Raw genomic sequence first — 8,658 nt, forward strand, 5'->3', positions numbered from 1 at the left:
CAGCTCCAGGGTCCCTGGTTCGATTCCCGGCTTGGGCCGCTGTCTGTGTGGAGTCGGTACGTCCTCCCCGTATCTGCATGGGCTTCCTCCGGGTGCTCGGGTTTCCTCCCACAGTCCAAAGATGTGAAGGTTAGGTGGATTGGCCATGCTAAATTGCCCTTAGTGTCCAAAAAGGTTAGTGGGGATTACTGGGTTACGGGGATAGGATGGAGGCATGGGCTTAAGTAAGGTGCCCTTCCCAAGGGCCGGTGCAGACTTGATGGGCCGAATGCCACCTTCCGCACTGTAAATTCTATGATTCTATGATCCTGCATCATCAGAACATCAGGGGACTTAACGGCCCAGTAAAAATATCCAGAGTCTTCACCTACCTGAAAAATATGAAAACCAATATAGTCTTCCTCCAAGAGACACACTTGAGGGAGAAGGACTGACTGCGGGTAAGAAAGAGCTAGGTGGGACGGACCATTCATGCTACAGGATGAGAGCTAGGGGGGTGGCCATACTACTAAATAAGAGGACGATGTTCACAGCGACGAGGATGGTTACGGACCCAGGGGGACAGTACATCATGGTCAGCAGCGTCCTAGATGAGGCACCGGTGGTGCTGGTGAATGTGTACGCTCACAACTGGGACGATACAGAGTTTATAAAGAAGACTGTAGTAATCCACGGGAGGCAGGAGTTCTGTCACCACACCAATATTTATTTACAATAACGATATTACAGGAGCAGCTACAAACAGTGCTGCTAGCAGTCCAGTCAACTTAAGACTGGCTCACAAAGCCTACACAGGTGATTATATGGGTCCCCTCAATGAGCTATCATTGAGGGAGCTCATACTCCAATTGGCCAACCGATAAAGCCAATTGGAGTTCATTACACCCCTCCCCCCCAAGGTCCGAGGAATTCCTGCCAGCTGGCATTCCTCTGAGCTTCTTCCTGCTCCTCATGTTTGGGTCTGTCACCTCTGTGTCGTCCGCCAGGTCGTTCTCCGAAGTGGGTGGGGTGTACCTTATAGGTGCCCGTCTTTTCCTTGATGACCTCCTTGGAAGTTGTTCTTCCTCCTCCTCGGGGAGAGGTGTCGCGGCGGCCTCGTCGAGTGTGTCCATCTCCGACTCTGATGACTGGATGACGGGGTCTGGAGAAATTGCTCGGGGCTGGGGTGTGGGTATCCTTTCCGTCTGGGCTATCCCAGCTTGAGGTGGTCCTGCTTCGCCTGCCTCCAGGTGTGGTTCCGCTGCCCTTATTTGGTCTAGGTGTTTCTTCAGCACCTTACCTCCTATTGAAACCTCATAGGATATGGGCCCTGTTTGTGACTCTACCGTGCCTTTGACCCACGTTGGCCCATTCCCATAATTCTTGACCCAAACCGGTGCCCCCACCTGGAAATGTCTCTGCTGCCGACTATTATCATGCCCCCTGCGTTGGGGCTCCTGTTGTTTCTCCACTTTCCCCGTTAAATTTGGGAAAAGGAAACTCAGCCTCGTTCACAGCCGCCTTCCCATTAAGAGTTCAGCTGGTGGTATACCCATTGTGGAATGCGGTGTGGTCCTGTAATCAAACAGCCAGCGGGAGAGCTTTGTGTCTATTGACGCTGCCGGCTGCTTCTTGAGTCCCGCTTTAAGTGTCTGTACCGCTCTCTCTGCCAGGCCGTTGGTCGCTGGATGGTAAGGGGCCGTTTTGATGTGACGGACTCCGTTTTCCTTCAGGAATTTTCTAAATTCCCCACTTGTGAATGCCGTTCCGTTGTCCGACACCAATACCTCCGGCAGTCCATGTGTTGCAAACGAGGCCCTGAGCTTTTCAATTGTCGATGCTGTGCTTGCCGTGTTTACCCGGTGGACGTCCAACCATTTGGAGTGGGCGTCCACTATTACCAAATACATTGAGCCCATGAAAGGGCCGGCGTGGTCAATATGCAGGCGGGTCCACGGTCTGCCTGGCCATTCCCACGGGTGCAATGGCGCCGCTGGTGGCACTCTTTGCCCCTGTTGGCACTCCTGGCACCGACATACCAAGGCTGCTCTGTCTGTGTCCAAACCTGGCCACCAAACGTAGCTTCGAGCTAGCATCTTCATTTTAGACACCCCTGGGTGTCCGTGATGTAACTCAATTAAGATTGCCTGACGGCCCTGAGCTGGGACGATTACCCGGGCTCCCCATAGTAGGATACCGTCTTCTACGGTTACTTGGTCCCTTCTGCTCCAGTATGGATGCATCTGGGGCTCCACTGGTCTTTCCAGTTCCCCTGTTAGCAGTAAATGCTTCATCTTGGCTAAAACTGGGTCTTTTTGCGTCCACAACCGAATATGTTGTGCATCTACTGGTAGAGTGTCCAAAAAATTTAGAATCATTACTGTCTCCTCTACTTTTGGTATTTGGGGCGGAGTGTCCAGGAGGGGAAGTCTGCTCAAAGCATCTGCATGTGTTACTCGTGTTCCCGGTCTGTGCTCCAGAACGTATCTATACGCCGCCAGTAGCAACGCCCAGCGTTGGATTCTAGCTGATGCAATCGAGGGTATTAACTTGTCTTCTTTTAATAACCCTAATAACGGCTTATGGTCTGTCACTATGGTGAATTTACGCCCGTACAGATACTGGTGAAATTTTTTTACTGCGGATATCACCGCCAGTCATTCCTTCTCGATTTGGGCATACTTCCTCTCAGCCATCGCCAAGGTCCTCGAAGCATAGGCTATTGGCCGTTCTTCCCCATTCCTTCCTCTATGGGCTAAGACGGCTCCTACCCCGTAGGGGGATGCATCACAAGTGACCACCAACTCCTTCCTTGGGTCATAATGCTCTAGGACATTTTCGGATGACAGCTGTTCCTTAATGTCCCTAAATGCTCGGTTCTGGCGGGTGGACCATTTCCATTCTTGCCCCTTTTGTAGTAGCTGGTGGAGGGGTTCGAGGATGGACGCCCTATTTTCTATAAATTTTCCATAATAGGTTACCAACCCTAGAAATGATCGTAACTCCTGGACCGTGGTGGGAGCTGGGGCTACTTTTATTGCCCTTACTCGGTCTTCTAATGGATGTAAGTCTGACTCGTCTACTTTATATCCCAGGTACGTCACTTGTGGGGCCAGAAAAACACATTTTTCCCTTTTTAGCCGTACGCCTGCCTTTGTAGAACATAGAACATAGAACATAGAACACTACAGCGCAGTACGGGCCCTTCGGCCCTCGATGTTGCGCCGACCTGTGAAACCATCTGAAGCCTATCTGACCTACACTATTCCATTTTCATCCATATGTCTATCCAGTGACCACTTAAAAACCCTTAAAGTTGGCGAGTCTACTACTATTGCAGGCAGGGCGTTCCACACCCCTACTACTCTCTGAGTAAAGAAACTGCCTCTGACATCTGTCCTATATCTCTCACCCCTCAATTTAAAGCTATGTCCCCTCGTGTTGGTCATCACCATCCGAGGAAAAAGACTCTCACTGTCCACCCTATCTAACCCTCTGACTATCTTATATGTCTCTATTAAGTCACCTCTCAGCCTTCTCCTCTCTAACGAAAACAACCTCAATTCCCTGAGCCTTTCCTCGTAAGACCTTCCCTCCATGCCAGGCAACATCCTAGTAAATCTCCTCTGAACCCTTTCCAAAGCTTCCACATCCTTCCTATAATGTGGTGACCAGAACTGCACGCAGTACTCCAGGTGTGGCCGCACCAGAGTTATGTACAGCTGCAGCATGACCTTGTGGTTCCGAAACTCAATCCCCCTGCTTATAAAGGCTAGCACACCATATGCCTTCTTAACAGCCCTATTAACCTGGGTGGCAACTTTCAGGGATTTATGTACCTGGATGCCGAGATCTCTCTGTTCATCTACACTACCAAGAATCTTGCCATTAGCCCAGTACTCTGCATTCCTGTTACTCCTTCCAAAGTGAACCACCTCACACTTTTCCCCATCTGCCACCTCTCAGCCCAGCTCTGCAGCTTATCTATGTCCCTCTGTATCCTATAACATCCTTCAGCACTATCCACAACTCCACCGACCTTCGTGTCATCTGCAAATTTACTAACCCATCCTTCTACACCCTCTTCCAGGTCATTTATAAAAATTACAAACAGCAGTGGCCCCAAAACAGATCCTTGCGGTACACCACTAGTAACTGAACTCCAGGATGAACATTTGCCATCAACCACCACCCTCTGTCTTCTTTCAGCTAGCCAATTACTGATCCAAACCGCTAAATCACCTTCAATTCCATACTTCCTTATTTTCTGCAATAGCCTACCGTGGGGAACCTTATCAAACGCCTTACTGAAATCCATATACACCACATCAACAGCTTTACCCTGATCCACCTGTTTGGTCACCTTCTCAAAAAACTCAATAAGGTTTGTGAGACATGACCTACCCTTCACAAAACCGTGTTGAGTATCGCTAATCAACTTGTTCTTTTCAAGATGATTATAAACCCTATCTCTTATAACCTTTTCCAACATTTTACCCACAACCGAAGTAAGGCTCACAGGTCTATAATTACCAGGGTTGTCTCTACTCCCCTTCTTGAACAAGGGGACAACATTTGCTATCCTCCAGTCTTCCGGCACTATTCCTGTCGACAAAGACGACATAAAGATCAAGGACAAAGGCTCAGCAATCTCCTCCCTGGCTTCCCAGAGAATCCTAGGATAAATCCCATCTGGCCCAGGGGACTTGTCTATTTTGACATTTTCTAAAATTGCTAACACCTCCTCCTTTTGAACCTCAATTCTATCTAGCCTGGTCGACTGAACCTGAGTGTTCTCCTCGACAACATTGTCTTTCTCCAGTGTAAACACTGACGAAAAATATCCATTTAATGCTTCCCCTATCTCCTCTGATTCCACACACAACTTTCCACTACTATCCTTGATTGGCCCTAATCTTACTCGAGTCATTCTTTTGTTCCTGATATACCTATAGAAAGCCTTAGGGTTTTCCTTGATCCTATCCGCCAACGACTTTTCGTGTCCTCTCCTCGCTCTTCTTAACTCTCCCTTTAGGTCCTTCCTGGCTAACTTGTAACTCTCAAGTGCCCTAACTGAGCCTTCATGTCTCATCCTAACATAAGCCTTCTTCTTCCTCTTGACAAGTGCTTCAACTTCCTTAGTAAACCATGGCTCCCTTGCTCGACAACTTCCTCCCTGCCTGACAGGTACATACTTATCAAGGACACGCAGTAGCTGTTCCTTGAAAAAGCTCCACATTTCGATTGTACCCATCCCCTGCAGTTTCCTTCCCTATCCTATACCTCCTAAATCTTGCCGAATAGCATCATAATTGCCTTTCCCCCAGCTATAATTCTTGCCTTGCGGTATATACCTATCCCTGCCCATTGCTAAAGTAAACATAACCGAGTTGTGATCACTATCACCAAAGTGCTCACCTACATCTAAATCTAACACCTGGCCGGGTTCATTACCCAGTACCAAATCCAATGTGGCCTCGCCCCTTGTTGGCCTGTCTACATACTGTGTCAGAAAACCCTCCTGCACACGCTGCACAAAAACTGACCCATCTATAGTACTCGAACTATAGTATTTCCAGTCAATATTTGGAAAGTTAAAGTCCCCCATAACAACTACCCTGTTACTCTCGCTCCTGTCAAGAATCATCTTTGCAATCCTTTCCTCTACATCTCTGGGACTATTCGGAGGTCTATAGACAACTCCCAACAGGGTGACCTCTCCTCTACTGTTCCTAACCTCGGCCCATACTGCCTCAGTAGACGAGTCCTCAAGCGTCCTTTCTACCGCCGTAATACTTTCCTCGATTAACAATGCCACACCCCCCCCTCTTTTACCATCTTCTCTGTTCTTACAGAAACATCTAAATCCTGGAACCTGCAACAACCATTCCTGTCCCTGCTCTACCCATGTCTCCGAAATCGCCACAACATCAAGATCCCAGGTACCAACCCATGCTGCAAGCTCACCCACCTTATTCCGGATGCTCCTGGCGTTGAAGTAGACACACTTCAAACCAGCGTCCTGCTTGCCGGTGCCCTCTTTCGAACTTTTAACCCTATCCCTGACCTCACTACTCTCAACATCCTGTACACTGGGTCTACAATTTAGGTTCCCATCCCCCTGCTGAATTAGTTTAAACCCCCCCGAAGAGCACTAGCAAATCTCCCTCCCAGGATATTGGTACCCCTCTGGTTCAGGTGAAGACCATCCTGTTTGTAGAGGTCCCACCTACCCCAGAATGAGCCCCAATTATCCAGGAAACCAAAACCCTCCCTCCTGCACCATCCCTGTAGCCACGTGTTCAACTCCTCTCTCTCCTTATTTCTTACTTCGCTAGCACGTGGCACGGGTAACAACCCAGAGATAACAACTCTGTTTGTTCTAGCTCTCAGCTTCCACCCTAGCTCCCTGAATTTCTGTCTCAAATCCCCATCTCTCTTCCTACCTATGTCATTGGTACCTATGTGGACCACGACTTGGGGCTGCTCCCCCTCCCCCTTAAGGATCCCAAAAACACGATCAGAGACATCACGAACCCTGGCACCTGGGAGGCAACACACCAACCGTGAGTCTCTTTCGTTCCCACAGAACCTCCTGTCTGTTCCTCTAACTATGGAGTCCCCAATGACAAGTGCTCTGTTCCTCTTCTCCCTTCCCTTCTGAGCAACAGGGACAGACTCTGTGCCAGAGACCTGCGCCCTATTGCTTACCCCTGGTAAGTCGTCCCCCGCAACAGTATCCAAAACGGTATACTTGTTATAGAGGGGAACGGCCGCAGGGGATCCCTGCACTGCCTGCCGGTTCCCTCTGCCTCCCCTGACGGTAACCCATCTACTTTCTTCTTTTACCTGAGGTGTGACTACCTCCCTATAACTCCTCTCAATAACCTCCTCCGCCTCCCGAATGATCCGAAGTTCATCCAGCTCCAGCTCCAGGTCCCTAATGCGGCTCTCGAGGAGCTGGAGTTGGGTGCACTTCCCGCAGATGTAGTCAGAAGGGACACGAGAGGTGACCCTTTCCTCCCACATTCTGCAGGAGGAACATTCAACTGCCCTAGCCTCCATTCCCACTGAACTAACTTCCCAACTAATGAAAAATAAAAACTTGTTAGTTTAGCAATCCAACGGACAGAGCTTTTTTTTTGGTTAGAGGAGGAGGATGGATGGGAGACAGTACGTAAGTAGTGTTTCGGGTAAAGCTGTCACTCGAGAACAGCCCCTTCACAAACCACCTTCAACTTACGCTGACCGCACTGCACGTATGCAAATCTCCCCGGAACAGCCAATCAGAAGCTCTGCTCTGTTGCCCTCTGCTGGATGCTCACCTTCCGTCGAACTCCTCGGGTCACTGATGCAGGTGCACCTTCAACTTACGCTGACCGCACTGCACGTATGCAAATCTCCCCGGAACAGCCAATCAGAAGCTCTGCTCTGTTGCCCTCTGCTGGATGCTCACCTTACGTCGAACTCCTCGGGTCACTGATGCAGGTGCACCTTCAACTTAAGCTGACCGCACTGCACGTATGCAAATCTCCCCGGAACAGCCAATCAGAAGCTCTGCTCTGTTGCCCTCTGCTGGATCTAACCCTAACCCTAACCCTAACCCTAACCCTAACCCTAACCCTAACCCTAACCCTAACCCTAACCCTAACCTTGTGAAACGCCTGAGCACTTCCTCCAGGTTCCTTAAGTGTTCCTTGTTTGTCCTACCCGTGATTAAGACATCGTCCAAATAAATCGCCACCTGCGGTAGTCCCTGCAGAATATTTTCCATCGTACGCGCGCAGGCTGATGACACTCCAAAAGGTAGCCTAGTACAACGAAAAAGGCCCTTCAGGGTGTTGATCGTAGCGAACGTCTGGGAGCCCTTGTCCAGTTTTAACTGCAGGTAGGCGTGGCTCATGTCTAGTTTAGTGAACAAAAGCCCACCTGCCAATTTGGCATATAGGTCGTCTATTTTTGGGATTGGGTATTTGTCCAGCAGTGCGTATTTGTTTACTGTCTGAAATCTCCACAGAGACGTATCGAGCCGTCTGGCTTCAAAATTGGTACCACCGGTGCTGCCCATTCCGAAAATTGTACTGGCCTGATAATGCCGTCGCGCCGTAACCTTTCTATTTCGTCATCTACTTTCTTCCTTAATGCAAAAGGTACTGGCCTGGCCTTACAAAATTTCGGAAGGGCTTCTGGGTTCACGTGCAAAGTTGCTTTGGCGCCTATGATTTCCCCCAAACCTTCCTGGAAGACCTCCGGGTATTTGTGGAGTACTCCACTCAACTGTCCGCTTCCACTCTGGAAAATTTTCATCCAATCTAATTTTAGGTCTTTCAGCCAGTTCCGTCCAATTAAGCTCGGTCCGGAGCCCTCTACTATTGTCAACGGTAATCTGAGCAATTGTTTCTCATATTCCACAGGTACATGAGTCGTGCCTAGAACTTCCAGGGGTTCCCCCGTGTAGGTTTTAAGTTTCGTCGATGTTTTTGTTAGGGTTAGTGGCTGGAGTCCATCTTTGATTTTTCTAAATACTGCCACTCCCATTCCTGATACGGCCACACCCGTGTCTATTTCCATTATTGTCGGCCGCCCGTTCACCCGTGGGGTAATCCTAATGGGTTCTGCTTTCTTCGTTGTAATATTATATAATTGTTCCCCTTCGGAGGAGGATGGGGCATCTAGGTT

General features: G+C 49.3%; 1 pseudogene; it reads right to left on the minus strand.

Annotated features, from left to right (window-relative positions):
• Positions 1-1,799: 1,799 nt before the first annotated feature.
• Positions 1,800-8,115, minus strand: LOC119970803 (annotated as a pseudogene).
• Positions 8,116-8,658: the final 543 nt, after the last annotated feature.

The sequence above is a fragment of the Scyliorhinus canicula genome, chromosome 8, assembly GCF_902713615.1.
Source record: "Scyliorhinus canicula chromosome 8, sScyCan1.1, whole genome shotgun sequence".
NCBI classification, from domain to species: Eukaryota; Metazoa; Chordata; class Chondrichthyes; order Carcharhiniformes; family Scyliorhinidae; genus Scyliorhinus; species Scyliorhinus canicula.